The sequence below is a fragment of the Staurois parvus genome, unplaced genomic scaffold (genome assembly GCF_062004578.1).
Source record: "Staurois parvus isolate SC_StPar_1 unplaced genomic scaffold, SC_StPar_1.0 ptg000505l, whole genome shotgun sequence".
Classification (NCBI taxonomy): domain Eukaryota; kingdom Metazoa; phylum Chordata; class Amphibia; order Anura; family Ranidae; genus Staurois; species Staurois parvus.
This window is the reverse complement of record NW_028318301.1, coordinates 2,869,189-2,877,919: the sequence shown is the minus strand read 5'-3', so window position 1 is coordinate 2,877,919 and position 8,731 is coordinate 2,869,189. Positions and strand designations below refer to the sequence as shown.

The window sequence follows — 8,731 nt, the reverse complement described above, 5'->3', positions numbered from 1 at the left end:
GCACATTCCGTTCCAGAGAGAAAAGAAAGCAGATCCACGTGAGTCAAAAGCACTACACTTTACAGTAAAAAATTCAAACCTTGCCAGATCATTTGCATGGTGAACTATTATGGTTTCTGAAATTAAAGTTTTTTTGGGCCTAACCCTAACTGCAAAAAAATTAATTGCAGTTGTATTGGTATTCATCATATGCCTGTGTTCTCTGCTGCCATGGCCAGGCACAAATATAATGTGATTTATGCATTTCGGTGACAATACAATCTGTCATCCTCAGGATGACCCTGAATATGATAGGCTCCACAAAGTTCAGCCCCTCGTAAATCACCTTAATCAAAAATTTGCAGATGTGTATACTCCCCAGCAAAACATCTATTTTGAGGAGTCCCTCGTTGGTTTTTCTGGCTGCCTTGCATTCAAACAATTTCTCCCCATCAAGTGTGCCAGATATGGGGTCAAAATGTATAAGACCTGTGAAAACGCAACAGGGTATACATGTGATTTACAAGGGAAAAGAGCCATGTGGAGCTCACAATGCCCAAACTACATGGTGAGCAGTGGCAAGATAGTTTGAGACTTGGTGTCACCCTTTTTCCATATGGGGTACCACTTATACATGCACAATTTTTACACAAGCATGCCACTATTTATTTTTTGTTATTATTTTATTAATTTTCAATAAATCACATTACATCATTAAAGTTTTCAAAATATTCAACAATACACAATTCCCTTATACCTCGAAAAAAAAGAGAAAAAAAACCCCACCCACCCCCTTGACCCTTCTGCTCACTAATATTTTCCCTCTTATCTCCTCGCTCCACTTCTTTACTCTTCGTTCTCAAAAGCACCCTTCTCTTTCTTCCTTTCTTATCTCCTCCCTATCTTTCTTTAAATTCCTGTTTGAACTTATCCAATTTCTCCCACCTTTCTCTAAATCTCACCATTCTATCTTCTTCCTGAAGGCAGAGTTCCTCAATCCTATATATGTAGTCAACAATACTTATCCAATCTTTTTTTTTTTTGTATTTCCTGCTCTTGCCAAAATTTAGGTATTTCCCTTTGCCGCATTTATCAGATGAAATGTCAACGAGTTCTTATATTTTTCAACTGTAGTCTCAGTTTTATGGAATAAGCATATGCCTGGATCTTTCAGAACCTCAACCCCCGTTATCTCCTGAATTAAATAAATTATTTCTTCCCAATACTCCTGAATTTTACGGCACTCCCACCATATATGTGCCATTGTGCCTTTTATCCCACATCCTCTAAAATATAAAGGTGATTTATCTATTTGTTTTTTATGTGCCACACTTGGTGTAACACACCACCTTGCCAAACACTTATATTTAATTTCCACCACCATCATATCTACAGCTCCATGTGGTAATCTAAACATTTTCTTTTATTGTTGTTCGTCAAATGTTATTCCTAATTCCTTTTCCCATTTCTCCATGTACGCAGGAGAGGCAACCACCACCATTTCAGTAAGAGTTTTATAAATCTGGGAAGTACCCTGTTTCCATATTTTATTTGTATTAAAAAGTTGTTCTAGTGAGTTTAAATCCATCATTGGTCTTAAGGGCTTAGGGAGAGAACTAACAAAATGTTTTAACTGAAGATATCTCCACTCGTTTAACAAGGAAAACAACTCCTCCTTTTTTTTTTTAACTCTTGAAAGGGGTGCAATTCCCCCCCCCCCCCCCTTTAACTGTGCATTCCTTTTTTTTATCCATTTACCTGAAATGTCTTCCCTCCCTGGAGAGAAGAAATCTGTTTCATCAGTGGTATAAACATAGAATTGAACCCACCCCATTTGTTTATCAATCATATCCTATACCCTAATTGCATTTCATGTGTAAGTGCTTATACTTTCTCCAAATATACGATAATGATGTGGAATCCATACTATCTTATCCAATTGTGTCCCAGTTAATGTGTTTTCTTTATTCACCCAACTTTTTCTTAGTACATTATATGTCCAATCAAAAATACGTGAACGTAACACTGCATAATAATATCTCTTAAAATCAGACACACTTAGGCGCCCCTTATCCTTGTCCCTACATAACACTTCATAGCTTATTCTTGTTTTTTTATTTCCCCAAATATATCTCAATATCATTTTTCTAATTGTTTTAACCACTTGCCGCCCAGCCACCGCATTAAAACGGTTGCAGGGCGGCACTCACAGGCAAAACCACGTTTTAAAACGTAGTTTTGCAAAACATGTAGGGGGCGCACGCAAGGCGCGCGCCCCCCCTACCTGTCCCGCGGGTGTCAGCAGCGGGTCTCTGCCGCCCTGTCACGGCCGATGATTACCGTTCGTTTATTGTTTACACACAGCCCTGGTCTGTGTCAGTTCTCTGACAGCTCGTGAAAGCTGAAGAGGGAGGGAGAGTTTCTCTCCCTCGATCAGCCTCCCCCCCTACAGCACACACCCCGCCCCCTAGTAAAAACTCCCCTCACACACTAAACTCTAAAAATGTTAACCCCTTCCAGCCCAGTGTCATTAGTACAGTGTCAGTGATTTTTTTTTTCACTGATCACTGTATTGGTGTCACTGGGGATGTCAGTGACCCCAAGTCAGTTCCCCCCCAATGTCAAAATGTCCGCCGCAGTCCCGCAGTCCTGCCATAAATCGCTGATCGCCGCCATAAGTCACTGATCGCTGCAATATGTTGCTGATCACCGCCATTATTAGTATAAATAAAAATTAAAAATCCCAGTATCTTTCCCGCCATTTGTAAACGCTATAACTTTCATGTAAACCAATTAATTTACACGTATTGGGATTTTTTTTGCAAAGACATGTCGCAGAATGCATTTTGGATGAAATTTGTGACAAAATTTGATTTTTTTATTTATTTTTACTGGACATGTTTTATAGCAAAAAGTCCAAAATGTTGTTTTTTTTTTATAGTGCAAAAAATTAAAAACGCACAGGCGATCAAATACCACCGAAAGAAAGCTCAATTTGTGGGAAAAAAAGGGATGTAAATTTAATTTGGGTGCAGTGTTGCATGACCGCGCAATTGTCAGTTAAAGTAACGTAGCAACGTAACAGAAAACTTTTCTGTAACCGCTTCCTGACCACCCTACAGCAGAAATACTGCTACAGGGCGGCATGAGTATGCAAAATCACACACACACATATATATATATATATACACGTGATTGGTGCTCTCGTGGTTTTCACGCCCCTCCCAGATAGCGTCAGATTGCCCGTCAGTACACCAATCATCACATTTAACCCCTTGATTGCCAGGAGCACGCTCATGTACAATAAACCTCCATTGCTAGTATAGTGTCTGAACGGGTCAATATCTTTGATCAGGTCAGCACTATACCAGCGTTCACATTAGTATAGCGTCCCCAAAAACGCAGCGTTAGCGGGATCAGCCCTGGCACCTGCCAACACCTGCGTTTAGCCCCATACACTTACCCCCCCTTCTCCCCCAGCAAGTGCAGTGTCAGTAGGTCACTGTCACTTGATACACTGCACACAAAACCGCAGTGTTCGCAGAATCAGGCCTGATCTCTGTTAGCACTTGCCAGTAAATTTTGATGACTCTCATATGCAGCAGAGTGCCAGCACTAGTGCCGCTCTACCTTTTGATGAACGGAGTACCAGCGGTCTAGTTCATCCTGGTCTTTCATATACCTCCTTGATTTTTGGAGCTGTTTTTCACGGAATATCTGTATGCGTTGATTGTGGATCAAAGCAGTTTATATGCACAACAATTTATTGCCGCCAACCCAAATTCAAACTTTGCCAGACCATTCACATGGAAACTCATTACGGTTTTCAAATTTACATTTTTTTGGGGGCCTAACCCTCAACATAGGCATTACTAAAAGAAATGAATTGCGGTTGTATTGGTCCGCAGACCCAATTCATCATATGCCGTGTTCTCTGCTGCCATGGCCAGGCATAGATATGAGAGTATAATGTGTTTTATGCATTTCAGCGACAATACACTCTGTCATCCTCGGGGTGACCCTGAATTTGACCGGCTCCACAAAATTCAGCCCCTCGAAAATCAACTTAACCTAAAATTAGCAGATGTCTATACTCCCCAGCAAAACATCTGCGTTGAGTCCCTCATTCATTTTTCTGGCCACCTTGCATTCAAACAATTTCTCCCCAGCAAGCGTGCCAGTAATGGGGTCAAGATGTAGAAGACCTGTGAGAGGACAACAGGAAAAGATAGTCACGTGGAGCCCCCCGGATACCCAGACTACATGGGGAGCAGTGGCAAGATAGTTTGGGACTTGGTGTCATCATTTCTCCATATAGGGTACCACTTATACGTGGACAATTTTTATTAAAGTGTGCCACTATTTAGACATTTATTCAATCTTGGAACTGGCACTTGTGGCAAAGTGTGACCTAATGTGTGCCCACCATTAGAAGTGGGTGGATGCAGGGCGGTATATTCTAATGGTGGGCATACCACACACTTTTTCTGGCAGAGATTTCTTCTTATTTTTTCATTCAGTCCACTGGCTGCATACAAAAAAAAAAAAAAAAAGAACATAGCATATATAACCAACAAGGACCAGCGATGTACTGGTACATCACTGGATTTGAATGGTTATACCAGGATGATGCCTACAGCTGCAGGCATCATCCTGGTGTTGTTTTTTTCAGCCGGTGATCGGCTTTCATGTAAAAGCAATCCTAGTGGCTAATTAGCTGCAGGATTGCTTTTACAAGCAGTGGGAGATTATGTCCCCCCTCCCCCGCTGCCTTCTACGACCTTCTCGGGCAGTCCCATGCCATCAGGGGAACCTGAGAATGCATGTATTAAAGATAGTTATTAAGAGGTTGTCAAGTGAATTATCATGTCACCCAATATTGGTCTCCATTCAGTAGCCAAAAGAGGCATTCAAAAAAGGGGATTTGTGAAAAGAAATTCACAGAAAAAGCGGCTACATTATGAACAGAACGTGACACTCAGAAAAATTTCCAAAAATTATGCTTTATTACACATATATAAATATGACATCTGGGCATTTGCCCTGGTTTACCATCACCTCAGTATGAGACAATACACACAGACCTAAAACCATATAAAATGACACCAAGACCGGTCTAAATGCATGTGCAACAGAAAAAATGACTGCAGGAGTCTAATGTCCCTGTAGCACAGACACATAGGTGAACACTTCCCAAAAGAGGTGTATCCAAAAATTATACCATAGGCATACCATAATATTGAATTTATAAATAGAACAATACCATTATGGTGAATCCCAATCAGGGAATCCAAAAATTGTACTATGGATATAAGTATCACATGTATGCAATGCAGCGAGCACAATATGCGTCAAAAAGAGAACAACAAGCCTCAGGCCTGTATGGAGGGAGACATAAATGTCAAATATATGATACAATACATTCCTGTGCCGGCACAAGTGGTTGGGGCCCATTCATCTGTAATATAAACAGCTGTATCCTAGAGCTCTTGAATGAAAATATGCCCCATTTATTCCCAGGGTGGAAGAAAGGATGCAAAAAGCAGCACTCTGCTTGAAATGGTATCTTCACCACTATATGTGGACTACACACCACCTTTCGTAGGGAAAACAGGACATATCCCAAAAGATCTTCTGCCTGTTGAGATATATGTGGTATATCCTGTATCCTATACAAAGCACCATGATGTCCCCATCCTGTAGTGAGACAAATGATATGTGGGAAGTCACTGACAGAGTTTACACTCAATAAGATATATAGGTCATATAGATCACAGAGGACCATATATCTAATGTCCTGTAACAGTCCACTCACCACCTGTGCTGTGGGTATTAGGAATGAAAGAGATGTCCTTCATGGGTACTGCCATACACGGCCACAGAGGCCTAGGAACCACCGCTGACATCCGCCGATATACCGCGGGTTCCAGCCCCTTCTTGGCGCTTGTGCTGCTCACACTTGCCTCATGGCATGTGAAGATGGCTTCCTCCTTATGGGTCAGCGTGCGTTCCACCTAATGCGCATGACCGGAAGTGACGTATCTGACGTATGACGTCAACGCGTTTCGCCGATGGGCGTATCTCACTCAGCTTCGTCAGGACCAATGAAACAACTGCATTTCAATTTCCTATTTATAGTGGGTAAAGACCCACCCATTTATGCAAAAAAGCTAACCTGCAATTGTTCCTAATGGAAGAAAAAAAGGGGGGCTAAATACTTAGCACAGCTGCTGGTCTTTGTTGAATATAATTAAAAAGACTGACGGCTGGAGACAACCGAGAGGGGAGAGGCTTAGCAATTTTAACAATGCATATATTGATCAAAAGATCATGAATTAAATATACCAGTCAATTAACGCTTTTATCACATTTTAACCAGAAGATGGCGATATAAATCAGAGACTCAACAATTCTATTCATTGAATCAGGTTTTTTAGGAGACAATGTAAATTACCAAAAGGCACCACAAGATGGCAATATAACCTGAGAGTTCTCATAAGGGTCATTACAACAAAAATACCCCAATTCTCAGGCGACCATCCTATGGTGTGGTTATTATTCAAAAAAAGGAGGTACTGAGGGACAATTAACCAGACAATCAATCCTTTTACATTTTTTAGAGCTATATTGAAGCTCATACCATAAGATCATCCATACTTTTGTTAATATTCCCAATATATATAGGTTTATCTTGGGGTTATTTAATCAAAAGTCCAACCCTTTATAAAGACAAAAAAATGCCATAAATTGCCCACCGCATGGCAATAGATAGGTATATAGTCCTATAAACCTATTTTTCCAAAAACACTTGGAGGTCACATTCCACATTTAACCCCTTAGGGTACAGTGTATCAAGTTTATATATCCAATGTTTCTCCTTTTTAAGCAGTTCTCTGTCAAAATCACCTCTCCTTTGTGGGAAGTGCAGTGCATAGAAACCTTTTACTTTTGTACCGTCCAGTTTACCTCCATGATATTTGGCGTAATGTTGGGCAAGATTACTGTCAGGGTCATTTGATCTAATATCTCTAAGATGTTCACCTATTCGTACTTTAAGTTGTCTTTTAGTCTTACCAACATACATCTTTTTACAGGGACAGGTTAAGATATATAATACTCTCACTGTGGAGCAGTTTATGAGACTCTGAATCTTATAATGAGTGTTATTTCCTGAGTCATAAAAGGAATCCGTACGATCCACATATTTGCAGATTTGACATTTTCCACATTTAAACATCCCCTTGGTACGTGATTTTAACCATGTTGTTTGTTTTAATGGTTGATAATCTGAGTGAATAAGGAGGTCACCAAGATTTGGTGCTCTTCTTGCTACCATCTGGGGACGCTCACCTACAATCTTACTCAACCTAGGGCATTGAGTTAGAATCTTCCAATGTTTTTCTAATATCAATTTTACATCTTGCCATTGGGCTCCAAATTGGGTTATCATTCTAACAGGTTGATCACTCGGTTTAGCCTTTACATCCTTTTTAGGAGATAATAAGTCCTCGCGGTCAGTTTGATATGCCCGTCTCCGAGCATTTCTAATTTGGGAGTGGGAATATCCCCTTTCTCTAAATCTTCTATAGAGGTCCTGAGCCTCCATTCTAAAGTCATTGATGTTTGAGCAATTTCTCCGACATCTCAAAAACTGTCCCACTGGAATCCCTGAAATCAGTGAACGTGGATGATAGCTTCTTGCCTCTAGTAGGGTGTTGGCAGCAGTAGGTTTTCTATATGTCTTTGTAAGGAGTCTTCCATTCTCAAGTCTAATCTCCAGATCCAGAAAAGAAATACATCTTTCATCAAATATATATGTGAGTCCAATGTTGAAGGAGTTCTGATTTAACTCTCCCAAAAATAGTTTTAATTCCTCAGATGTTCCTCGCCACACAAGGAACACATCATCTATATATCTTAACCAGATCTGGACATTAGCAAGAAATCTTGATGATCTGAAGACAACCTGCTCCTCCCAAAACCCCAAGTGGAGACATGCGTAGGCCGGAGCCCACGGTGCTCCCATACTAGTACCTCTAGTTTGTTGATAAAAGGTATTGTTAAATTGAAAAAAGTTATGTTTTAATGCAAACTCCAATAACTCACTAATAAATTCATTCTGTCCTCCCAAAGTAGGATATGTTTTATCAAGAAAATAGGAGACTGATCTCACACCACATTCATGTGGGATAGAGGTGTAAAGTGATTCCACATCTATTCCCACTAGAATGGAGTTATCATTAATGATCATGTTTTCAATCTTAGCCAACACGTCTTTAGTGTCCCTTACATAGGAGGGGAGATTAGGAACCATATTTTTCTAATTTATATATTTCTAAGAAAAGTTTTCTTGAGAATGATACATGGTAATCCCACTATTTTGGAGGATATGGCCTCTGACCCGTCCATTGAGGACCGCAAGATGCTAGATATGTTGATATCTCTCATAGAGGAAAATGAGGATGGTGATGAAAGTGTAATAGACCTGGACAATTCCAATAATATAATTAGGAAGGTTGATCTGAATATTAGATCGACAAAAATGCCGAAAATTCGCTCCAATATGAGGATCTCGACATTTCTAGATTTTGTTGCTGATGACCTTAAAAATCTTGAGTGGAAAATGCCAATTGGTGATAATCTTACCAAAAAAGAAAGAAAAGCCCTTAAAGAACTAAAAGAGACCAAAGATATTGTTATTAAGAGAAGTGATAAAGGGGGTAATGTAGTGATTTTGAATGAACAAAACTAT

The 8,731-nt window shown here is 40.1% G+C and overlaps 1 protein-coding gene across 2 annotated transcripts in view; it reads right to left on the bottom strand.

Annotated features, from left to right (window-relative positions):
- LOC149451932 (cathepsin F-like) overlaps positions 1 to 8,731 on the bottom strand; it is a 492,728-nt gene that overhangs the window by 25,917 nt on the left and 458,080 nt on the right. The window lies entirely within an intron of this gene.